The sequence below is a fragment of the Panthera pardus genome, unplaced genomic scaffold (genome assembly GCF_024362965.1).
Source record: "Panthera pardus isolate Hobbes unplaced genomic scaffold, ASM2436296v1 HiC_scaffold_25, whole genome shotgun sequence".
In the NCBI taxonomy this organism is placed as follows: domain Eukaryota; kingdom Metazoa; phylum Chordata; class Mammalia; order Carnivora; family Felidae; genus Panthera; species Panthera pardus.
The window spans coordinates 14271299-14295986 of NW_026526821.1; the positions used below are offsets into that span (position 1 = coordinate 14271299).

General features: G+C 49.1%; 1 protein-coding gene across 2 annotated transcripts in view; it reads right to left on the bottom strand.

The window, feature by feature from the left end:
- EYA2 (EYA transcriptional coactivator and phosphatase 2) overlaps positions 1 to 19352 on the bottom strand; it is a 256663-nt gene extending 237311 nt beyond the window's left edge. Inside the window, exon 1 of one of the 2 annotated variants that reach the window (XM_019458255.2) lies at positions 19258 to 19352. The gene's annotated coding sequence lies outside the window, so the exon portion shown is untranslated. Of the gene's footprint in view, positions 1 to 18751; positions 18940 to 19257 lie in introns of those variants that run through there. The other variant, XM_019458253.2, reaches the window with a different exon arrangement.
- Between the last annotated feature and the right edge of the window lie 5336 nt (positions 19353 to 24688).

The following is a 24688-nucleotide window of genomic DNA, read 5'->3' on the forward strand; positions in this document are numbered from 1 at the left end:
CTTTCCAGACAAGGGAGAGGGACTCGGCTCCTTGGGTGGTTGCTTTGCAGTTTCTCTGGCTCCTTTCCTCAAAACGAAGAGGAGACATGGCACAGCCAGGAAAACGGTGAGACCCAGGCGGTGGAGGGACTTCTGGCCTGGCCGTGTTCCAGGGGGGCCATTTCGGACACGCTGTTTAACCTCCTCAAGTGGCTGTCACACCTTCTCAAAGATGCGATGAGAACCCCCCCCCCTCCCCCGTGAGGTTGGAAGGAGATGGTATGCATTTAAGCACCTGCTCAAGGCCAGGTTCACAGAAGGTGCTCCCGACCTTCCCTCCCAACCCCCATCCCCGCCTCGGGAAACAGCAGTTCCTTCCTCCCAGATGCTCGGGCCCAGAACCCTGGAGTCACGGTGGACCCCTGTCCCTTCCCAGATCCAGTCCGTCAGCAAATCCCGTTGACTCCACCTTCAAAATACATCCCGAGTCCAACTACCCACCAGCCCTGCTGCTCGTCTCCCTCTCCTGGCCCTTCCCTGACCCTGTCCTCAACCAAGTCACCAGGACCTCTCGCCTCAACGGTCTCCCAGTGCCTTTGGAGCCTGTTCTCACGGCAGCCAGAGGGATGCTGCAAGTGTTGGGTTCCGTGCCTCCTCCGCTTGGAGCCCTCTGGGGGCTCCCGCCTCACCTTCACTCAGAACAGAGGCCACCGATGCGACCGCGGCCCCAAGTGCCCCAGTTAAGCGTCTGACTTCGGCTCAGGTCATGATCTCGTGGTTCGTGGGTTCGAGCCCCGCGTCGGGCTCTGTGCCGACAGCTCGGAGCCTGGAGCCTGCTTCGGATTCTGTGTCTCCCTCTCTCCCTGCCCCTCCCCTGCTCGTGCTCTGTCTCTCTCAAAAATAAACATTAAAAAAATTTTTTAAAATGAGATGAAAACCACCAGCCTTCCCTGCTGCTCCCCCCCCCCACTCCCTATCTCCCCTCCCCTCCCCACCACCTCTGCTTTCTCCACAGCACTTGTCTCTCACACGGTGTGTGTGTGTGTGTGTGTGTGTGTGTGTACTGTGCACTTGTTGACTGTCCATTGCCTTCCCTGAAAAATACAAGCTCCACGCGGCCAAGGACCTGGTGGGTTTTGCTCTCGGCTGCTTGCCGAGGGCCCGGAACAGTGGCTGCCTCACAGCAGGTGTTCAGCAAACGTGTGTCGGGTGGATGGATGGCATCCGTCATTGTTATTACAGAGAACCCAGGCAGGGACAGCGCTTCAGACCCCCGACAGGAGTTGAGGCACGGGCAGAAGGGCCAGGAGAAAACACAGCAGACGTAGCACTAACCCAGGGGACTGACCTCCCTCTCTGGGCATCCGGGCCCCCGTGGGTTTCCACCCCAGACCGCCGTTACGAGCTACCGAGATGCGGGAGACGACATACTGGACCAGTCTTGGGGCCACGCGCTCTCTGAACCGCAGCTCGAAACTGGAGCTGGAAGAGACACCCGAGGTCCTCTGGTCCCTCCTTCCCGTCCCCCACTCTTCAACAAGCCTTGACTGCCGCCCATGCTCCCCCGGTACTGTTGGCAAAAATATTGAAAGTAGCATCCACCGTGGCCTCACTCAACTAAAAGTTTAGACATTCTCCCCAAAGACTCTTTAAAAGGGTTCAGCCTCTCATCCAATGCTGAATTCCTTCTATGACATCTTACACAGGCAGTCATAAACGGCCTCAATGGTTGGCACATCTACCTACGACTAAACCCAAATCGGCCAACTCATAACCTTTACTGCCAAAGGCAGGCCTGCTGGGGCACAATTCACAGCAAGAACTGTGTTTCTCACTTACGGTAACTCTTTGTGCCAAACCGGTGGTGGGTGCCTGGTGCCCGGGGACCTACTTCCTTCCCAAAGGGCGAATGGTTCACATGTGGACACGTGAAATGCCACCCCAGGATGCACAGGACTGACATCTGCAACCAGGAAGTGTCCAACCCCACGTTAATAGTGCCAAGGCCGAGACGCCTTGACTTACCCGAAGGCACAAGCTCTCCCTCATTTTGTTCCTAATAGTGACCAGCTCGGTTTACATTCTGTTTTCATAGTTTCGATGGAGACCTGAATACAGGAGAGACTTCCCTTCTCCCTTAAATTTACTGTAAGACATCCCACGGCGCCAGCCCAACAGTCAATGGCAACTCACCCTGAGCCCCAGTGCTGGGGCGACACTAAGGCAGGGTGAGGACTGTGGTGAGGTCAGACCCGTCCACCTAAAAGAGGTTTTCCAAATCCAGCCAGCTGGAAATGTGGGCACCGTGTTGACAGATCTTCTGAGTGGTTTTTTAAAAATTTTTTTTAATGTTTATTTTTGACACACAGAGAGAGACAGAGCATGAGTGGGGGAAGAGCAGAGAGAAAGGGAGATACAGAATCCGAAGCAGGTTCCAGGCTCCGAGCCGTCAGCCCAGAGCCCGACGCGGGGCTCGAACTCACGGACCGCGAGATCACGACCTGAGCCGAAGTCGGACGCTCAACCGACTGAGCCCCCCAGGCGCCCCAGATCTTCTGAGCTTTTAATGGAAGCCAGAAATCTGCCTTTTTGTGTGACCTGTCCAGATTTTCAAACGCTGGCTCTATTTTCTGTTTTAAATGTTCTGCAGACCAAACACGATGCATCTTGGCTGCCAGCTTACAATCTTTTGCTGCATCGGACATCACAGCACTGCCACTGGATGGATCATGAGAGGTCGAGTGGGGGCCGTGACAGAGGGCAAAGCTCAGAGGAGGAAAGGAAACAGGCTGATCACCAGAGGCCCAGGAATATAAACAGAGCACAGCCGGGATCACCCCGCCCGCCTCAAGCGTCACCGAGTCAGTTGTGATTTTTCCTCCAAAGTCCGGTGCATCTCCCAAGCTTGGCTGGACTCTCCCAAACACTCAGTGCTAATTTTGTCCAAGACCTACGAGAAGAGACAACCTTCCCCAGAACACCCTTACGTGAAATAAAGGCTAATCCTCTAGGGCCGTGGGAAAGAGCCTATGGAAGGCAGAGCCGCAGCATGTCTTAAAAGTACCGACCTTACAGGAGTGACATGCCAGACGGTGGAGCCCAGTGCCTGGAAAAACTACAAATTTCACAAACGGCACTGTAGTCCAACAGACGAGGAGTGGGCAAGGCAGATCTACAGGTGCATTATGATGCAGTTTGGGGGTCCACAAGGGACCAGTCCACCCTCCACTTCCGGCAAATGTTGCTGACTTCAGTTTGGGAACCTACCTTTCTCCCCCTCCGTCCCTACCTCCAGAGGTGGCACACGACAGAGTACAGAATCCTCCCCAACAGGGACATTCGTTAGCAAAGAGATGGGCCCACCACCTACATTTGAACTCCTGATCCAGCCATACCTGAAGCCGGCACTCCCCAGAACTTTTCACTTCCCCAAGCCAGTAAATTTTCTTTCACTTAAGCCAACCCGGAAATTTTCTGTTACTTACATCCAGAACAATCTCAACAGCTATGGGGCTCCTTGGCCGAGTTTTTGCCTCACTCCAGCTTTGGGGTCAAGAAGGGAGACTATGCATTCCGTGCTGTCAGCCTGGGCACATCAGGTCCTTAAGGCACTGAGAGCCTTCCTCAGCCTTACGCCCTGGCCGCCCCAGCCTACTGACTCACCTTCCAATCTCCTGATTGTGGTCGCCTGCAGGGCCACCCCCCTCCCCCCCTTTCACGTCTGTAGCCATTGGAAACTACCACCCCCGCCCCTTGCAATGTGATCACTATGAGAAGTTCTTTGCCATTCTAAACAGTGGCTGACAACCATTGTGAAACCTGCACACATTTCACCACCCCTAAATCAACCCCAGATGACAAAATAATAATCATCAGGAAACTAATGAAAACCCGAAGGAGGACAGATTTGGACCACGTTGTCATTACCCACAATGAGGGATGATCAGGAAAGCGTCCTGAGAAAGACATAAAAATGAAGCAAGCTGATTGCTCTTTGGAAGAAGTCTCAGCCCCCGTTCCCGTGAGATTCGAGTCCTCCTTTTTCCTGGAAACAATTTTTAGCATCTCTTGGCATCCTTCTGGTCAGGAATTGGTGAAAAGAAAAGAGACAGCGAGATAAAGGCTTCGTGCCTTTTCAGTGAAAGGCTATTTGCAAGGTCCACGGTGGTGTTAGAGGGAGCGTAGTCGCTTACGTTCCGGCAGCCTGCGTGTGTCTGCTGGGGGTTCCTCGCGGTGACTTAAAAATTGGGGCGTTTCTCATAAAATCCAGATTTCATGGTCTTTTGAAAGACACAGAACACTTGGCAACACAGAGACCACATTCCTCCCAGCTAACTACCCTGCCCACTTCATTAACTCTGGGTATCTGAATTTGCAATTAGTGGTTTCAGATTTAGGGCCTGTGTATTAAAAAAATCATTTAAAACTGATGCTAATTTTGATTCTGGACTAGCCTGACTGACACAGAGCGGCCACTGGATTCTAAGCCAGGACCCGATTGGGTCCCTCCGCTGTGACCTCATCTGCCCCCACCCCCGGCTTGCTGGCCCCCGGCCACACCGGCTTCTAGGCAGCTCCCATCTCAAGGCGTTGCACTTGCTGCTGCTTCTCTCTAGAATGTTCTTCCTCAGATAGCAGGGCTCCCTCACTTCTTCAGTGCTGCGCTCAGAGGCCACCTGCTCAGTGAGGCCTCCCCACCCCAGGCACTTTCTACCCACCTCCTCTTGATTTTTTCCCCATAGACTTATCACCATGGGACATTCTGTGGACTTTACATATTTAGGTGTTTATTTTTGGCCTTTCGCCACTTAGCTGCGGCGCTGTGAGAAAGCAGACTTTGATTGTTTTTGTTCTCTACTGTATTCCTCGTGTCCAGAGTAGTTCCTGCGACGCAGCTGGTACTCTCTACGTATTCTGGAATGAACGAACGAACGAACGAAGGAAGAAATTCAGTTTCCCATACTGGAGAGTAAAGGGAGGCAGGGGTGTGGGGGAGGAAGGTGGAGGAGGAAAGTGAAAGCAGGCAAAGCCCAGAAAGTCTGCCCATCTGGTCACTGAAGATCAGGCAGACGCTTCTGAAGAAAAAGGCATTTGCCACCAGAGGAGAGAGGGGCCAAGAAGAAAAATGAGCAACATTAGGGCCTATGTTGGCACTGGAGTTCGCACGGATGGGGGTCTCTGCTCGGCCACGGACCGGCCATGTGACCGGGCAGAGCCCCTCCCCCGGGGCCTCAGTTTCCTCTTCTGCGCAGGTTCTGATCCCAGGCGGCTCTGACTTCCAGGCTGCCTGCTGAGGACTTGTCCTGACAACTTCTCACATGGGGATGAGGAAAGCCAGTGTCTCGGGCTCCATCCTAAGTCGTCTGGAAAAACCCGAGCTGTTTTCCAGCGTGAGCCTCACGGGCCCTTCCCTCTCACTCCAGACCGTGCCAGAGTGCTCACGCTCCACGGGGGGACACGATTTCTAGAGTTACTTTCTCCTCAACTGGGACTAAACGGCATTTAACAATCACACCTGCTGTGTTATCGGGGGTTCTTCTCCGCACTCTTATGATGTAGACTCACTTCATAAACACGGAAACTGAGACCTAGAAGAACTGACATAAAGCCAAGGTCATGAGACTAGTAGACTCCGGACCTGAACCTTGACAGCCCGGCTCAGGTTCAGCCTTACGCTGAACCGGAAGCTACAGAATACGCGAACACACCCTTGTGAAAAAAAAAAAGAAAAATGACGGCTAAGGCCAACATGTCCCGTGTCTCCCTCTCATGCCTGTCCATAATTAACTCGTTGGCTTGTTAAGTGAAGGTCAAAAAGAAGTAAGTTTGATTTTTTCTACGGCAGTTAAAGAGGCAGAGAGCGCAGGAGTTATAAAGACAACCTCCATTCCTCAAAAAATGAAAAACGGAACTACCCTAAGACCCGGCAATTACACGACTAGGTATTTATCCGAGGGATACAGGTGTGTGTGCTGTTTCGAAGGGACACACGCACCCCCATGTTTACAGCAGCACGATCAACAATAGCCAAAGTATGGAAAGAGCCCAAATGGCCATCGACAGATGAATGGATAAAGAAAATACGGTATATATATATACAATGGAGTATTACTCGGCAATCAAAAAGAATGAAATCTTGCCATTTGCAGCTACGTGGATGGAACTGGAGGGTATTAGGCTAAGTGAAATTAGTCAGAGAAAGACAAAAACCCTATGACTTCACTCACATGAGGACTTTAAGAGACAAAACAGATGAACATAAGGGAAGGGAAGCAAAAATACTATAAAAACAGGGAGGGGGACAAAACAGAAGAGACTCCTAAATATGGGGAACAAACTGAGGGTTACTGGAGGGGTTGTGGGAGCGGGGATGGGCTAAATGGGGAAGGGGCATTAAGGAATCTACTCTGGAAATCACTGTTGCACCATATGCTAACGAACCTGGATTTAAAAAATAATTTAAATAATAAAAAATTAAAAAAATAAATTAAATAAAAAATAAATAAATAAAACAAAGGCAACAGACAAAGCCTGGCTCTACTTCTTGGTTGCCGTGTGACCTTGAACAAGTCACTTAACCTCTCTGGGCCTTACTTTCCTCATCTGAAATGAAAATAATTATAGCTCTTCCTTTATAGAATTGTTGTAAGGAATAAATAAGCTGATGCCTATACTCATTCAAAAACAGATCCCAGCATCGAGTAAGCACTCAGAGGTCACTTTTATTGACATTATATTCATTCGAAGGCAACTTATTCTTTCGAAGACGTATGACAGACTGAATGTGCCCAGACACTCAGGTGCCCCGAGACGCTTTAACGACATCCTTGAGAGACCTCGTTTGCTCTATCTGATCCCCCCCGACTACTGAGTTACAGAACCGCTCTTCTGGCTATAGTGGAAGGTTCTTGAATTTGGGGGCATTTCACATCTTCCGGCTGGCGTTTCTTCAACTTTACTCATGAACTCTGCCGTACCTTTGTGCCCACTTTTGCGATTAATCACCTGATTTTTTTTTTTAAATAATTTTTTTTTTTACATTTATTTATTTTCGAGAGACAGAGAGACAGCGTGAGCAGGGGAGGGGCAGAAAGAGAGAGGGAGACACAGAATCAGAAGCAGGCTCCAGGCTCCGAGCTGTCAGCACAGAGCCCGATGCGGGGCTCGAACCCACGGACCGTGAGATCACGACCTGAGCTGAAGTCGGACGCTCAACCGACTGAGCCACCCAGATGCCCCTTAATCACCTGATTTTTAAACCATTTATTTCCACCTTGTGACACCATTCGTTTGAGACCCTTGTTACACCTTTTCCGAAGGCGTAAGAAAATAAAGACAGGACGCTGAAGGCAAGACAAACAGAAAACAAACAACAACAACACAAACTCGTGCCCGTGTGACGTTAATGCGGAAAGGGTCCACAAGACCCCGCTAAGAAAAAGACTGCCCTTTGGAGACGTGTGGATTCTTCCCGAATGTGTAAACTCCCAAGATTCCCCGGGGCAAGTTACCTTCACTTTTGCTCCTTTTTTGAGTACTTCGGAGGGGAGGAGGAGCAGTGCTCTAGTATCTCAGCACCGCAGAACGAGTCCGGTCCACCGCGGACTGAGGCTGCGTGACGAATTCGATACAGACGGCACCTGCCCCACGCACGGGTGATCAGTCTGAGGCTTGAGTCCTCTGCCCTGCGTCACACGGCAGGTGGGTGATGGAGCGGGGAGTCCACCCCAAGTCCTCTACAACAGCCGCCCACCCTCTGACAGCGCGGCCTCTTGACCCCACATCCCAGCCAAGGGCCTGGCCCGGTCTGAGGATGAGGCCGTGCCCCCCTGGTTGGCAAGAAACCGCACAGGTTCTCAAACAATGTCCCCCGGAGGAGGATATCCCGGCCCGCTGCCATTACTTTTCCATCTGGCTCAGTCGGTTAGGCGTCTGACTCTTGATTGCGGCTTGGGTCATGATCTCACTCACGGTCCGGGAGTTCGAGCCCCTACTGGGGCTCTATGCTGGCACGTGTGGAGCCTCCTCGGAATTCTCTCTCTCTCTCCCTCTCTCTCTGCCTCCCTCCCTCTCTCTCTCAAAATAAACTCAGAATAAAAAAGTCCTTGTTCAAGAAAAAGTCCGTTCATTCTCAACGGCAAGGCAGGGAAAAGGCCACAACGACTCAGGCTCGGGGAGGCTGACAGATGTAACCGAAACGTAGGACTAGAACACAAAACACCGGTCAGTCAGGGAGAAGTCTCTGGATTGTCCGTGTGCTTGCTCCAGGAAGCTGCAGGTTGTGCAGTGGAACAGGCCTGTAGTCTAGAATCGAGTCTCACCGAGCAGCCGCTGAAGTGGTCCAAGCCTCAGTTTCCCCATTTGTGACATCGACAACGGGCGTCATGGGATTTTTTTTTTTTTTTTGAGAGGATTCTAGAAGCTTTGTGCAAGTGCCTGGCACATCAAAATTCCTGTGGGGGATTTTTAAATCCACGTTTTCCCTTCCTCGTTCCCCTCCCTGAATACTGAGATCATTTTCACTCGAAACTCAGATTAAGTAAGGCAAGACTGTAGTCTCGAATTCTTCAAAGTCCCAAAAGTCTGGGGCAGTTTCATTCACCACATAATCGCACAAGGCTAAACATCAGCAGAGACACTTAAATCGTACGTTCGCTCACCACCGGCCGACGCGGTCCCGGTAACTGTTTGTCTCCGCTCAGCCCACAGGAGAGCTGAGTGGGGCACATCAAGGAATGTCAGAGCTGGATTTGAACCCTGGCAGGAGGGCCCCCAAGCCCCAGCTGTCAGGGATACACCACCATCTGCAAAATCTGGTGAAGACCAGAACTGAGACTCGCTCAGCTCCTACGAGCATATCAGATCTGGAACATTCTAAGCCGGTTCCATTCAAAGCTGGGGTTAGGAGGGGGCCATGCGTCTTTGGCAGGGTGAAGTGCAGAAGAAAAAATGAAAAATCTTTTGTTTTTCTTTTTCAATTCATTAAGGTTTGTTGGGGTGAGTGTGGACCTCATTTTTTTTTTTCTTCCCATGACTTCCCTTTTATTTTAACGGGGAAACGTGCATTTCAAAGACTGCTCAATAGCAGCGTTGAAGTCTCAAGTTCAATCACAATGTCCCCATTGTGGCTGGGGGACTCCTTGGCCTTTAAGCTTGGGTTATAAAAATTTGGTCTGAGCCCAAAGTCTGGCTCTAATAGAATATTTTAATTTTGTTTAATGAATATTATTTTAAATCTGTGTGGCAGTTTTAAAATGTGTTCTTTTATTTTCAAATTAAAATTTACTAATGTTCGGTACTTTCCTGGCCGTGTAGCTGCAGCAAGGAGTGGGGATGATGATAATAATACAAGTTACCATTTATTGAGTGCTTACTATGTGCCAAACACCCTGCTCCACGCTTTACGGGTGTCACTTCTTCTGACCTTCAAACCACCCAGTGAATAGCGACCACTGCCTCCACCGTCCGGGAAGCTGGGAGAGTCAGCCCCTCGCCCCAGATGGCACAGTCCGTGAGTGGTGGTGGCCTTGAGGCTCAGACCGGGCCTGCCTGAGTTCAGGGGCCGCACTATTAACCACGGCCCTGCGTCTCTTGAAATTGAAACAGGACTCAATTGACCAATAGCGTAAAGGGGTTATCAATGGCCCAGTATGCAATTCCCTATAATCTCAAGAGCAGTAGTGGCTGCCCTGAGTATAACAACTATCTGATTGAGCATCAGGGAGGCAGGCACTTAGCAAAGCGAGCTGTTCTATGCGTATTGCCTCGTTTACATTCTCACAATGCTCTTTTGAAGCAGTTATTCCTGTTGTTATCATGTTGTGGAGAGGAAACTGAAAACCCATTTCATGCAGCTTGTAAGTAATAATAATAATAATAATAATACATTATAATGACAATAAATACAGCCACACAACTCTGACATAACTCATCCTGTTTGCCATGCACTATGGCAAACACTTTATTAAGGCGACCTCCACAACTCTTTGAGGAAGGGACACAGTCATCCGCTCTGTTTTACAGATGAAGAAACCGAGGCACAGAAAAGTTTGGTAACTTGCCCAAAGTTAACCAGTTGGTTCATGCAGAGCAGGGATTTGAATCCAAGCAGCCCAGCTCCCGGGTTCATGCTCTTAATCTCTAGGCTGTTCGGCAGAGTCAAGACTTAAATGCAGGAAGCCGGACTCCCCCCCGCCCCACCTGTTTCCCACCGCCTCTTAACAAAAGCAGAAGGAAGGTCTGTCTCAGGCAGAGAGTGGGCCCCTCCTACCGCCCGACATACCTCTAGGGACAGAAGCCAGTGTTCTGCTCTTTTTTTTTTTTTTTTAATGTTTATTTTTGAGAGAGAGAGAGCGTGCACAAGCAAGCAGGGGTGCAGAGAGAGAGGGAGACAGAGGATCCGCATCAGGCTCTGCGCTCATGGCAGCCAACCAGATGTGGGGCTTAAACCGTTGGCTTGAACTCGGGAACCGTGAGATCATGACCTGAGCCGAAGTCAGACGCTCCACCGCTGAGCCACACACGTGCCCCTGGGGTTCTGCTCTTACTGAACTAGGCAGGGCTTCTCTGAGTAAGGGTCTGCAAACTTGGGTCTTTGTCTCCAACCTGTTGCTTAAATATTAGGGAGCCCAAGAAGTCATATCACTGCCCTCTGGATCTTCCAGGGTACAGAAGAGGCAGTGTGGTATTGGTGGAAATCCACTGGGATCCTGCTATCAGACGCACCAGACTGGGTCCTTTTAGCCTCTGGATCCCTAGTGATTAGCCCAGCACCTGGAACACAGCTCCGTAAATACCACCGAATAAATGAATGACAGAATGAATGCAACGTTCCCCCATCACCGGGAAAACAGGAGGCACTCCATGAATCACAAATCAGTGAAACGGTACATGCAGTGTCCCAAGGGCATGTTCTTCCTTGTCAACAAAATTTGTCTTGTCATATTGCAATAGCTCAGCGGTCAGGAAACGTATTCTGAAAAGGGCCGTGCGGTCTCTGCAGTAACTACTTGACTCTGCTATTTCAGCACAGAAGCAGCCACAGGCAATGGCTGAGACCAGCTAATCGCAGAGATGTGGCCACCATTTCAACGGATTTCAACAGTAAACCTTTGATAGCTACAAGGACAGGCTCAAGATTCTGTGAGAATCAGCAGATGTCCCTTATTTCCGAGCCCAACTTTCGTACCTGACCATCAGTTAATATCCCCAACCAAAACAAGTGGAGACTGACGTTAAAATCTCGCTCTCCAGGCCAGACTTGGAGAGGAAAAGTAGTTCTTCTTACACCAGGGGGACAGCCTGGATATCCCAGTGATGAGGAATCACAACTGGGTTCAATCCTGGCTCTGACATGAGCCATAGGACCTTGGACAAGTGACTGCGCCTCCCTGACGTTCAATTTTTGTATCAGACGTCAGCAGCATCATCATAACAGCACATTTCCATCTCAGGCTATTTGGAGACAGAAAAGTGTTTTGTTAAGCCAGCACAGTGCCTGGCACACAGTAGGTGTTCGATAAATATGGACCACTTATTATCCCCAAAGAAGTCTTATGTTTTCTTAAAAACAAACAAACAAAAACCAAAAAAGCGAATTCGCTAAAAATAAGCACAAAGAAAGGCCAGCCAAGATGCAGGAAAGGCCACTTCCAAAATCAGGCTCCTAAAGACATTCCAGGAAGGCCTTCCAGGGGTCCCCAGGTATCAGAAAATTCTCCACTCTAGATCAAACCTCTGAAAGCCCTCCCATTTCTCTGTCCCCTTCCCCAAAAGCCTGCTTCTGTGTCCTTTTAGCACTCGGCCTTTCTCGTGGGCGCCAGAGCCACGTGGAAGACATTCGGAGCATTTCAGACATTTGCTGAGTTTAAGACGTTCCTTCTCCCCTCCTTCCCTGCACATCCCAACATTAAAGTCTCCAGGGAGCGTGGTCTCTAAAGCAAGAGGACAGCCCCAGAGAGCTCCGGCCCATGGCAGACCAGGAGTGAATAATCTCTCTCTGCTCCCTTCTTTTCCATGGCTGGATGGGGCCAAAACTCTGTTTACAACACAAGCAGCAAGTCACAACTTGTCACGTCACATGACACCGTCCCGGCCGCCAGTTATCACTTCCCTCTACTGTACCAGTCACACAAAAGGCCAGAGGTGCAGGAATCCGCCTCCTGCTTTCCTTTCCATCCACCACTTTCCCAACCAAGAAGGGCATTCATACCTTTGCTGGAGAGAGTAATGTTTCTAGAACACCCTGAAACAAAAGTCCCCATACATGCAAATAATACACACCCAGAAAAGAAAACAGCCTCTTTGCATCGACACCCTCTCTGTCTCTTCTGAAAGGAGGCTTTCTCCCTACGTGGGATTGCCATCCGCAGTGAGGCTGGTCCCCAACTCGGGGACACAGCAGACACTCTCTCGGTCTGTGTGTATTTCCGGGAGCAGCCAATCAACAAAGACCTAAAGGTGTGGATTTACACAGCCCCACATGCTAAAAAAAAACAAACCAAAAAACCACATATGTGTTCATAGGAACAAAAAAACTCTTCTGGAAACAACAAATACCTTAACCACGCCGTGACTATAGGAAGGGGATGGGAGGGGAAGAAACTGACCAGAAGGAACAAAAGGCATTTCGGCCCCTGGTTTCCACATATCCAAGTAACCAGGAATGAAAATCTGCTTCGGAATGGGGCGGGGGTGGGGGGGGGGGGACCTGCTTTGTCTGCCAGAGCAGAGAGAGGGAGGGGTCCACAGGAGATGGGAATCCCAGCCCTCGCGCCTCGCTTTACCCCAAGAACGTCTTCAGTCATCCTCAGAACCCAAATCAAACTGAGATCCTTTAGCCGTGGTCCCTTGAAGCCCCCTTTTTGTGTCCACTTCAACCAAACACATCTACCAGCAGGAATGCAGAGTTGGCCGAGGTAAGGAGAACTGGTGTTTTTCGCTCTGTTTTGGTGACCTTCATGAGGCTCATTTATGCACTTCAAGCTCATGACCTAATACATGTTGGTTTGGCTTCTCTTCTCATAATAGCAGCCTGTAAAAAGCTTTTGAGAATTCCCCATGTTTTCTTATTTTGGGTCAAGAAAATAAAATCGATATCTAAGTAACCTTAAAAAAATGGCCTGCACAATCTAAAAATCTGGAACGTTTCCACTAGGGCTAAGGATATCTCTTAAAGCCTCAAAGAGCATCAAAGTTAAGCCCAACCATTGCCATTTTTAAGGTAAGCGATTCAGTAACAGCATATGTGAGAATTAGCTAAGAGGGGCTTTTTGACATAAGTCAAACAATGACATTTAAAACTCACGTTAAAGCAATTACCGTGCAGAATTTTTCCGTGTTTTTCCCATTTCTTAAACAGAAGTGTATATGTTTTCGACATAGTTTCTCGCTGTAATTTTCTTTCTTGGCAAACCCACATCTTACCATGAAACCCAAAGTATGCACGCTACAGAAACAATAATGGCTGAAACAGACTCGGCTGGGTCTCTGGCATGATTTTTCTTTACGGAATTAAAATGTCTTTTGGCTAATAATATGCTGCACATTTCAGTTACGAAAGACCATTCTTGGGAGACGAATAGAAAAGAAAGGGGAACTGACAGATTCAGCTGATGTGAGACAAAAGTTAAGTTGCTGTATTCATACAGTAGTCAGACCCTCCGGTTCCTCATTCTTTGGGGACAAAAATGTCGGTTTTATCATTTTTCCTCTAGTTAAATTCGCGGGGAGTTGACAGCTCTCTCGGAACGACTGTGAGTAGGTATGGACAGATACGTTACATCTGGGAACATGCAGAGTTTAAAAAAATCTAACGATATTAGACACCGAGGAGGGAAAGAGGGGGAAAAATCCAATGCCATGGAAATCACACACGTTTCTGTGCAATGGACACAACACCACTGATACCAAATGGCGAAATAATTTCTAACTACTTTGAAACACTCTGTTCATTTTGAAATCTGTCTAGATTAGCATTCTCAGGCAAAGAAAGGTGTGCACATGCTCAAAACTGGTGAGATGTAAACCTGTCTCCCCTGGCTATCTATTCATCTGAGTTCCTGTTTTCAATTTCTGCATATATGTGAACACAGAGGGAGATTCTGCAAAAAAGGCAAGAGCAGGCACATCGGTGCCCTAAACCAGGATCGCCAAAGGATGATGACCACAGAAAGAGACCCTGCTTTCTAGAGACCCCAGACTGCATGCACAGACCCTCGCATCCATCCTGCCACGCTCCGTCCCAAAGTGGGAGCCCTCTTAGACCCCACTGACCCTCTGCCTGCTTGTTTCAGATTCAGGCAACCGACGGCCTCCCTCAGCCTTCAAAGTGGCAAAGATAAATCGCTCCAGTTACCTGACTCTTGGGACCACCTGTTCCAAATTATTCTTCGCTCTCCAAATGTTTATGATCTCACCCCCCAAACAAGAACCCACCCATAGCGATCCAGCACCTTCCGGTAAACTCCATTTGGACTGCCTACCGGAACATTTTAGGGCTTTGCCACTGCCTATAAACTTATTGACTCTTTTTAGGAACTGAAATGCGTCGCATTATAGTATCGGAGGAACGAAGCAAATTAGCCCTTGTAAATAGACATCCTTTATAGACCCATACACAACCTGCTAAACACCATGACTCAGGAAGGCTCGTATTGGTGTTTCCTAATTACTTAATATGATTTTTCTTCCGTTCAGAACAACAACGAAACATCAGGGCAGAGTCAGAAAATAATGGGGCTCGACGCATTTCAGATCATCCCAATTTGGCATCTCTGAGGGAAAGGAAAGCAGAAATGTCCTCTCGGCCAAGGTTTTTACAGCACATGGGAAACGCACAGTCCGCAGAGGTCTGAAGGCCTCCATTCTGGTTTCATTCCCTCTGCAGGCTCTCGTGAGTCATGTAACTTGAAACTCAATTCTTGCCTTAACAAAGTTGGGATGTGATAATAAATAATAATAATAATAATAACAATAATAATAATACCACCACCTAACCCGAAGAGTTGTTGTGAGAACCCATCCTAAAAATACATGTCAAGAACTGAATTCAGGCCTGGCATACGAGCTTTTTCATCATTATTATTAAACACAAGGATATAATTTGCAAGTGGAGAGAAATGGCAAAGACGCCAGGAGGATGGGAGTGAGGAAGAAAAAAAAAATAAGGAGAAAAAAGCAGCAAAAATAAATTTAAAAGCCTGTGGCTTCCTTCGTCCTCTCTCCCCTAAATGCACCTGGCAGATACTTTCATACCTTGAAATTGATTTTCAGTCACATGCAATGAAGAACAAGTTCCTGCCCCTCCGATTCATTTACAGGGACAAGTGGGTCTGAACCAGTCACTTCAAGTGTTTGCCACCTGATTGAGGGAGTTTATCCTCGGATTAGAAGAGGTGTCCGTGAGTCAAACACCATTAGGCCAGTTAAGATCTTCAAAGAGTGAAAACGAAGCATTGTCTCCGGCCAATTCTCTGCTAATCGTTTCCCCTACTAGAATCTTCTCTGGTTGTGTGTGTTTGGAACTGTACGAACTGCCACCAACAATAAGGGGTGTGGGGAGTGGGCCACTCAGGAAGCTGTTATGATCTGGGGGGGAGAGGAGGGTAGGGAGTGAGAAGGGCGCTGTGGGGACTGTGCATGAGTATGTGTGTATCTTCTGTCAACAGGCTGTGTTTTCTCAACTCTGGGGTTAATTCTCTGTAGAGATTCCTTTTCAGCAGACTCCACCAACTGCTTCTGAGAGCAGCTAGCTAGAAAAAAAAAAAAAAAGAAGAAGAACAAGAAGAAGTTTCCTTCCACCAACAAAACCCAGTCCTGGCAAGAGCTGGAAGGTTCGGCCTTCGGAGGTAACTGAATAACCAGCCGCTTCACGTCCACAGATAAGGAGAACACATCTTTAGGCGACTCTCCCCTTTACAGAACATCTTTGGGGAGGTTCCTGTCCCCCAAGAAATTTTTCCTGACAGCCACAGGCTCTCCCTCTGCGGAGAGAGGCATCTGTCATGAGCTGCCAGGAACCCCACTTAGGCACCATAACGGCCTGTGATTTTATTATACAAGGAGTTTATTGCTGGCCTAATTAGTTTCAAACTGGGCATTCCAGCTGAGGACACCTAAAAAACATCTGGTGGCAGGAGAGCAAGAGTGAGACCTCGTTCTGAGCCGGTTACGGTTGGATTTCTGCATAACTCTGGTCTCTCGCGCCCGAGACACAAGTTATCTTTGGAAAAGTAACCGAAAAAATAAGGAAATGTTTTTCTTTGTGGGAAAGGAGTCATCTTGTCATGGGGGAACCCAAACCGTCTTAAAGTGGACGTGCCTGGACCGTGTATACCTTTTCACAAACTGTCAGGGTCCCTGTATCTGGCTTCACCCAATTCAAAATGTACTTCGCTGCCCCACAGAGTGCTTTTGCTGGGGACTTTCTCCTTGTTCCAACAGCAGCTAGCATTTTATCAATTTATCCGTCTGGAACAGGCTTTGCAATCTCGTACTTGCAATTTAAAGCAGAAGTAAGACCACATATTTGAAACAGCATGTCTTGGGTGTTTTTGCCAAATGGTAATCCTATAACAAGTCAACAAATCATAGCTCTTTATGATGTGTTTAATACGACACAAAAGGCATGAAAAGAAGACTTTAGAACTTAAGCGATGAAAGCATCTGGTTTTTAAAAATCCCAAAGAATCAGGGTAATATCTTTTTCTTTTCTTTTCTCTTCTCTTCTCTTCTCTTCTCTTCTCTTCTCTTCTCTTCTCTTCTCTTCTCTTCTCTTCTCTTCTCTCCTCTCCTCTCCTCTCCTCTCCTCTCCTCTCCTTCAGCTATTTAACGTTAGCAAAGAGACTGATCTGTTTATAGAGTATTCTCATTCACAAAGCCACCCCAGAGGTGAGCTGTGTTCAGGGCAGAGGAAAACCGCCAACTCCTTTAAGATAAAATAGTTCATAATACGGCGAAGCTAGAGTTCCAGCGGGAGAATGGTCTAACTACCAACTACGTGTGGGACATAGGAACAGCTTTCAAAAATCCAGGCCCTTTCGGATCTAGCCATATTGGCCAAAAGTGCCAAATGTAGAGTTTCCTCCAAAGGCAAGGAGATTTTTCATACAAAACACGATTTTATGCTCAGTCAAAAGCAAGACTCAAAACACCATCATTTATGACCTGCATCTCTCAGTACTTTCCTTAGTCTGAGGATGTCTAAATGCAAGGAAGTATCATGTTTAAGGGGTTTAAAGATGTGGAGAGAAAAATGGAAAACACGAACATTTCTTGGGGAAAAGTTGCCCGAAAGATTCTGCACGAAGATTATTTTTAAATGGGGGTCTCCCCGCCCTGCCACCCCCCTCCCTAAATGGCCCACAGGCTGGAAAGGCAGATACTAGTTCAGTACTCATACGCTGGTCACAGAAAAACTGCAGTCGAGCAAGAAAGGGCTCATGAAGGGAACAGATTTGGTTTGAAATACAGCAATTGTCCGCTGGTTATAATTTCCTTTGGAAGGGAGCTCCGTAACTCAAACATAATTCAGCACTCAAATCCCTCCTTGATGTTTGTAAATCATTCTACCTCCCCTCCGCTCATGCTAACAACCAGGCTCCGATGCTCGCTCATTTCGCTGCACCTCGTCATTAAAAGGTACCTGCACCAAGGGTGATTTATATCTCAACGTTATATATATGTATATATACACGCATATATATACATATATACACATATATATGCGTGTATATATACATATATATAATTAAAGATTACGTAGCGTTTCGGGGAAAGGGGAGAAAAGAAAATGGTATCCATAAAGATGCAGCATCAGTCTTGCCTTTCAAAAATAATTCAGAGCCCAGCAGCAGGCACGCTAACTACGTTTGGGAGGAGCGGGATCCTCACCGCCAAAGCGCTTCGCTTTCAAGCCCTGAGAAAGGCGCGCGGAGGATTTTGCGACGCGAATATTTTTACCAGTCAAGCCTTCCTAAGATTCCTGGAGCTTATAGACTATTTATTTGGGGGGCAGGATATATATTTAAGGAACTGCGGCCAGCACGGCCGGTTCACGTCCAGACTGCATGGCTGAGAAACAATTCCCTTCTCCACTTTCTCCCATTACAGCAAAACCCTAGCCTCCTTCTCAACAGTCTTGGGATGGATGCAAAGTTTTTTAAGTTTCCGACTCCGGCTTCGGCAGGCACCAGGACGCCCGCTCGGGTACAAAGCCCGGAGAGCCGGCCCTGCGCAGGCCGGGCGCAGCCGGACTTTAGAACAGAAATGCAGCTAGAAGGCGGCTCGGCGGCCGTTCCCGCCCCTTCCCGGGGGCTTCGCAGACAGCGCCCCGGGGCGCGCGTTGGGCTCCCGGCGCCGCTCGGGTTCGGACGGGGCGTGGAGGGGGAGGGGGGTGGACGCAGCCGACGACCCGGACCTCGAAACCGGCCAAACGCAGCCCACCGCATCTACACCGCCCGCGCGCCCATGCACTTGTCCCGCGCGCGGGAGTACAAACTTGAGTCGCTGTCCCCCCCCCTCCTCCCCCCAGCGCAAAAGGAAACTGAGACCCGCAGCCTGGCTTTTCCGAGACGGAGTCGGCCCGCCGCCCCCGCCGCCCTCGCGCCTGCGGCGCCCTGGGGGCCCCGTGCGCCCCCCGAGCGCCCCGACAGCTGCGGAGGCCCCGGCCCGGCGGGTGCGCGAGCGAGGCGCGAGGGGACGGGTCCGCGTCAGCCTGGGCCCGGGGAAGCCCGGCGGGCGCCCCGGGGTGGGCGCCGCGGGAGGTACTCACCGCGCGCAGTGGAGAGGGCGCCCCGGCGCGGGCGGGCGCGGGTCCGACGCGGCCGGGCTGACTGCGCCGGGCACGGTGCTGCTCCGCCGCCGCCGCTGCCTCCGCCTCCTGGGCTGCCGCGGCCGCCGCCTGCGCGGGGAGGACCGGCCCCTTCCCCTCCCCGGGCCGGGCCCTCCCTCTGCCCCCGCCCGGTCCCCGCGCCGCTGCGTGGGCGCGTGGGGGCGCCGAGGCGCGGCGCTGGGCTCTGCGGGCGCACACCCCCGGCGGCTGGACGCGCGGCGCGGGGCTCCGGCCCTGCCGCCGCCGCCGCCGCCGCCGCCGCGCTGCTCTCCGCGCCTGCAGCCCAGCCGAGCGCGCCCGCTCCTGCCGGTCCCGGACGAGGCGAGGGCGCAGCCTCCTCCCCGCCCCCCACCCCCGACGCCCCGCACCTCCTCCCTCCGCGACCCAGGCGCGGCCCCCGAGAAAGGCACCTCTGCAGTCCGGCCGACAGTCATTCATTCACCCACCTATTTATTCATTCATTCCGCCTGCCCTGAGCATCTGCTGCGCCGGGTTCAGCTCCTGGGAGATTCAGCTAGAACGAGACGGATTCGTTTTCTGTCCTCCGGAACTTACATTCACATGGGGAGATAGACCATGAACAAACAAGTAGAGAAGGAAGGGAATTTCGGAAAGTTCGAATCGTCATGGAGGGGGGCAAGTATGTGCTGGGGGCGCAGGGGCGGTTATCTTAGAAGAGTCAGGAGGGACCTCTCCGAGGAGGTGACGACTGAATTATGAGAAGGGCCATTGCTGGTGATATGTGGGAGAGGGGAGTTCAGGGATCATCCGCCTACCTTTCACCCACTTTACAGATAGGGAAACTGAGGTCCCAAGAACGTAACCGGCTCACCCGAAGTCAGTGGCACAGCCCCGTCCACGCCCCCCCCCCTAATTGAGGTACCCCACTTACTTCACCCTATCCTGATGGCCTGTGTCAATGCTCCCCACGATAAACTGTCGGGAACTGGGTCTAGGCTCTTCCCTCCCTCCCAACCACTTGACTGTGGGATATCTAGGATGCTTCAGTCCAAAAACAATACCAACTTCTGCCATTTGTGAAGCTCCCGCTTAAACACCGGGTGCCCAGATAAAGTTGAATTTTAGAAAATCAAGACGTAAGGTTTAGTATAAATTTGTCTTATGCAACAGGTGGTGATACTTACATTCAAAAATTATTCATTGTTTCTCTGAAATTCCAATTTAACTGGATATCCTGTATTGTCTTTGCTAAATCTGGCAACCCAAGCTCACCCAAGGACGCCCACCCCATCCTTACCCCATTTAAACCCCCAAAGAGATCCAAAGGTAGATGCTGTAAGCATGCCCAGTTTACCAGTGATCAAGTCCAAGTTGAAAGAAGGCAGAAAGTGGCTGAGCCAGGGCTGAAATTCAGGTCCAGCTGATTCCCAAAGCCCTTGATCTTGCGATACAGTATAGAGATAGCAACCCCAGTTGGAGGGTTACAGGAAAGCTGATAAAACTCAAGCTCCTGGGCCCCTCACTGACTGGGTCCGTTTCTAAGGTTCTGCCATTTTGTACATTTGACATGATGAACAAGTGACCTTGTGAACACATTTCTAGGTCCCTGCCAACATATTGACATTTAGTTGCGATCAGTAAAGACCGCTGTCTCTTTCCATTCTGGTTCCCCACTGTAGTACTTGATCCTGCCTGAGTAGGTGGTGTGGGAGGGGCCGCTGGCATTTTGGGGATCCAGCTGAAGAAAAGTTGAGTTGGGAATTTTGTGATGGCTGTGGTATTTTTCAGCTTCTTAAAATCTGAATTTGTTGTGATTTATTTTCTTAAATTCAAAGACATACTCACTTTTGGACCTAATTTTTGACTGGTATTCTTTTTCTTTCTTTTTTTTTTAATAATTTTTTTCAAGTTTATTTATTTAGTATTGAGAGAGAGAGAGCGAGCACAAGCTGGGGAGGGGCAGAGAGAGAGGGAGACACAGAATCGGAAGCAGGCTCCAGGCTCTGAGCTGTCAGCACAGAGCCCGACGCGGGGCTCGAACCCACGAACCGTGAGATCATGACCTGAGCCAAAGTCAGACGCTTAACCGTCTGAGCCACCCAGGCGCCCCTGGACTTGTATTATTTTTCCTAAATAGGGCCCTCAAATTGGGTGTGCAGCAGGCCTCACTACACCCGCACCCATCTCCGGTCAGAGCTGATTCTCCTCTTTCTACTTCCAGAACGGTCAATGGAAGCAAGCGTATTCAGTAAGCATGGCTGGTCTCCTTCCCTGACCCAGGCAAGCACCAGACCCGTAGCTCCTAGATGAAGACGACTGCTGCTTCCTGGAAGCAGAACACACACATGTACTTGGCCTTGCTTTCCTCATCTCGAATACGGAGGTGGCCGTACCCATATTGTGTTATTAGCGTGATAATTCACTGAGATGAGGCTTGTAAAACACTTCCCACCTTGACTGTAGCTGGTTCTAGGGCCGCTCCACGAATATTATTACTGTACACACAACTTCACATCCCACAGCATCTTGCAAAAAGCTCCAAGTCATTGTAAATTGAGGGTCTTAATGTTCTCCAGAGGTGTTTAATTTCTCTTGGCCCATGAGCCTTAATGTGATGTTATTTAAACAGTAGTAGTAAGCAGAATTTTTTTTTTTGCTAAAGGAATAGAATGGGATAGACCAGCATAGAAAATACCAAGTGAATTGCATTCAATAAGTGTGTGTGTGTGTGTGTGTGTGTGTGTGTGTGTGTGTGTGTGCGCGCGCGCACTAGGTCAGGCTGGGTTTCTTGCAGATCTTTGGGGAAATGTCAACAAACGCTTTAACTAAGGGTACTCTATGGAATACAAAGGGTTAATCTTCAAACCATTTACCCCTTCACCAGAATCTGGCCCATTATCTCCTAAATCACAGCCATACCCCCCCAGCACCTTGAGAGATAAACAGGAGGCAGGTACTTATTAATTTTATTTTTTCCTTTTCTGAGGGCAGTGGTTCTTAACTACACTCAGCTACACATTAGATTCTCCGAGGGAGCTTTGAAAAATCCCCATGCTGAGGCCCCACCCCAGACCAATTAAACCAGACTCTCTGGGGGAGGGACTGAGGCATCAGTATTTTTTAAAGCTCCCGGGGTGATTCTAATGTTGGGCAGAGGATGAGAGTCCCCATCTTTTAAGTGTAAGGACTAGACCACAGATTCACAGCAGATGAGACAGAAGTCCAGATAGGAGGTAAGCCTCCCGATTCTTAATTCAAGACCACCTAAAATGCAGCTGCCTTCCTGGGTAACAGCGCCCCCTTTCCGTCCCTTCCTTTCCTTTGATTTTTTTTTTCTGGCTAAAGTATTTGCCCTCATTTTGTAATGACCAGCAAAATAATCCCAGACGAAATCTGAAAATGCTAAACCATAAAGCAGATTCTTTGGAGTGTAGACCACAGGCATGCCTCCCCTGGAGTAAATCACTTTTTCCCCCCAGAGTCTTCCAAGTAAATGTTCTCTGAAGCCAGAAGACCAGCTTCACTTGGAAAACTACAAACTTCACAAAGTATCCCGCATGTATATACATATCCTACAAACACATATGTGTATTCTCTATGCCAAATCACGCCTTATTTCTATACACATTCCTTTCCCACCTGCAAAGGAAAAGTACTCCGTTTTTTGTTTTTTTTTTTAATGCATTCATTTAAACCTTGGTTCTTTCCAAAAAGGATTTGAGGCAGCATGCAAAAACATAAATAGAATGACACAGGAAAAGCAGGTGAAAGGGGAACATGGGGAGGAAAAGAAAAGAAAGTCAAGGGTGAGGTTTGCATACCAAATGTGGGCTAGGAGGAGCTGAGCCCTTATCAAATGGTAGACTGAGAATCAGATGCTGAACTTCCTGGCAGTCAAGGCAAAGGAGCAAATGTGATCAATTACATCAGTGGCTTTCAAATTTTCTTTTGTTCAAAAGCAAGCGCGCGCAGGAGCTCAGTACGGAAAAAAGGAAGTGAGGGATCCCAGCCGCAATCTCATCGCTTTCTCCCTTGGGTACTTGTAAAGGGTCTTAAAACAACCCACAAAGTTCCGCAGAGTCAAGATCGAAAACCATGAATTTCAAAGTGCTTCCCTGTGTTCATGAATCTCATGGCCTGTAAGGTAGAAACGAACAGAAATACTTGAAGCAATCAGAACTTTGATTCCTGATACTGGTACAGGAGAGAAGGGTTCCTGTGAGTCCTTATAAAAGAGGCAATACGGGCTATGGGTGGGGGGTGAGGTAGGGGGCTTTTTGCACACGTGTGAAATATAAAATAACCCTTCAGCAAATAAAATAAAATAAAATAAAATAAAATAAAATAAAATAAAATAAAATAAAGGGGCGCCTGGGTGGCTCAGCCGGTGAAGCGTCCGACTTCAGCCCGGGTCACGATCTCGCGGTCTGTGGGTTCGAGCCCCACGTCGGGCTCTGCGCTGACGGCTCGGAGCCTGGAGCCTGCTTCTGATTCTGTCTCCCTCTCTCTCTGCCCCTCCCCCGTTCATGCTCTGTCTCTCTCTGTCTCAAAAATAAATAAACGTTAAAAAAAATTTAAAAAATAAAATAAAATAAAATAAAATCAATAAAATCTTACACTCTCCATAACCCGGGGGCACAAAACAGGCCTACTTTGAATATCTCCCGGGTCAATAGTTTCCCAGTAGCCTGCCTCTTTGTATTTAATATCTGAACTTCATAGAAGGCATGACTCTCAAAATCATGAGCCCAGTTTTATAGAGAAAAAACTCATATTTGTATCCTCAAAACTCCATGTAGCATTTCTGTTGGAATAACGTGTAGGACAGTAGGACCCGTAAGGAAAACATTTCAACTGCTATTGAGACAACATCTGAATCACGTTTTGAAACGTGCAAAGAAGGGGACACACAATCTGCTATGGTCGTGTCACCACGTACACATCAACTATCTGTTGCGAACTTAAGCAATTGCTTGGTGGTCAGGAAACCAGCCTTTCAGCATTTTACCATCTTCAGCCAGTTTGATACATGGTCAGCATTTAAAATTTTTTTTTGATGTTTATTTATTTTTGGGGGGGGGGAGGGGCAGAGAGAGAGGGAGACACAGAATCCAAAGCAGGTTCCAGGCTCTGAACTGTCAGCACAGAGCCCGACACGGGGCTCGAATCCATGAACCGCGAGATGGTGACCTGAGCCAAAGTCGGACGCTCAACCGAGGCGCCTCTTGGTCAGCATTTTAAGTGTTTAGTCCCATTTTAGGAAATTGATTGGGGGCTCTGGTTGACATGTCATGAATTACAATTCTTCCTATTTAAAATACTGTAGGAAATCAACTCTTGGGTGCAATTTCAGGCAGAGCACCAGAATTTCAGGATCTCTGATGCTCAGCGGGAGACACTCATTCCCATGTAGGGAGGTACATCGAGACCCCTATCCATGCAGTTCCTTTGGCCGAGACTACCCCTCCCCGACACAGTCTGGTGGTTTCATTCCATTCCCTTCAGATCTCTGCCAAATGTCTCCCCACCCTCCACCCCCGAGATCAGATCCCTGATCTCCCTGTCCAAAATAGCATCCTCATCACATGGCCTGCCCTCCCTTGTTCTCACTCAGCACATTCATCACACTGCAACACTACATCACATATTTACCTGTCGATCTATTCCTAGCTGCCTCTCCATGTAGAGTGTCAGCTCCATGTAAGCGGGGACTTGCTGTTTTGTTCATGGCTATATCCTCAGTGCCTAGAACAGTGCCTGGTGTACGAGTAGGCACCCAGGAAAAAGTTGATGAATGAATGACAGATACAAATGAGAGGGCCTGGGCTTGCCGCGCTGCACGCAAAACGGCCAGAGTCACGCTGCCTTTTCTCATTTCCTTTGCACCCACCCTGAAAGAAACAAACAGGAAGGAAG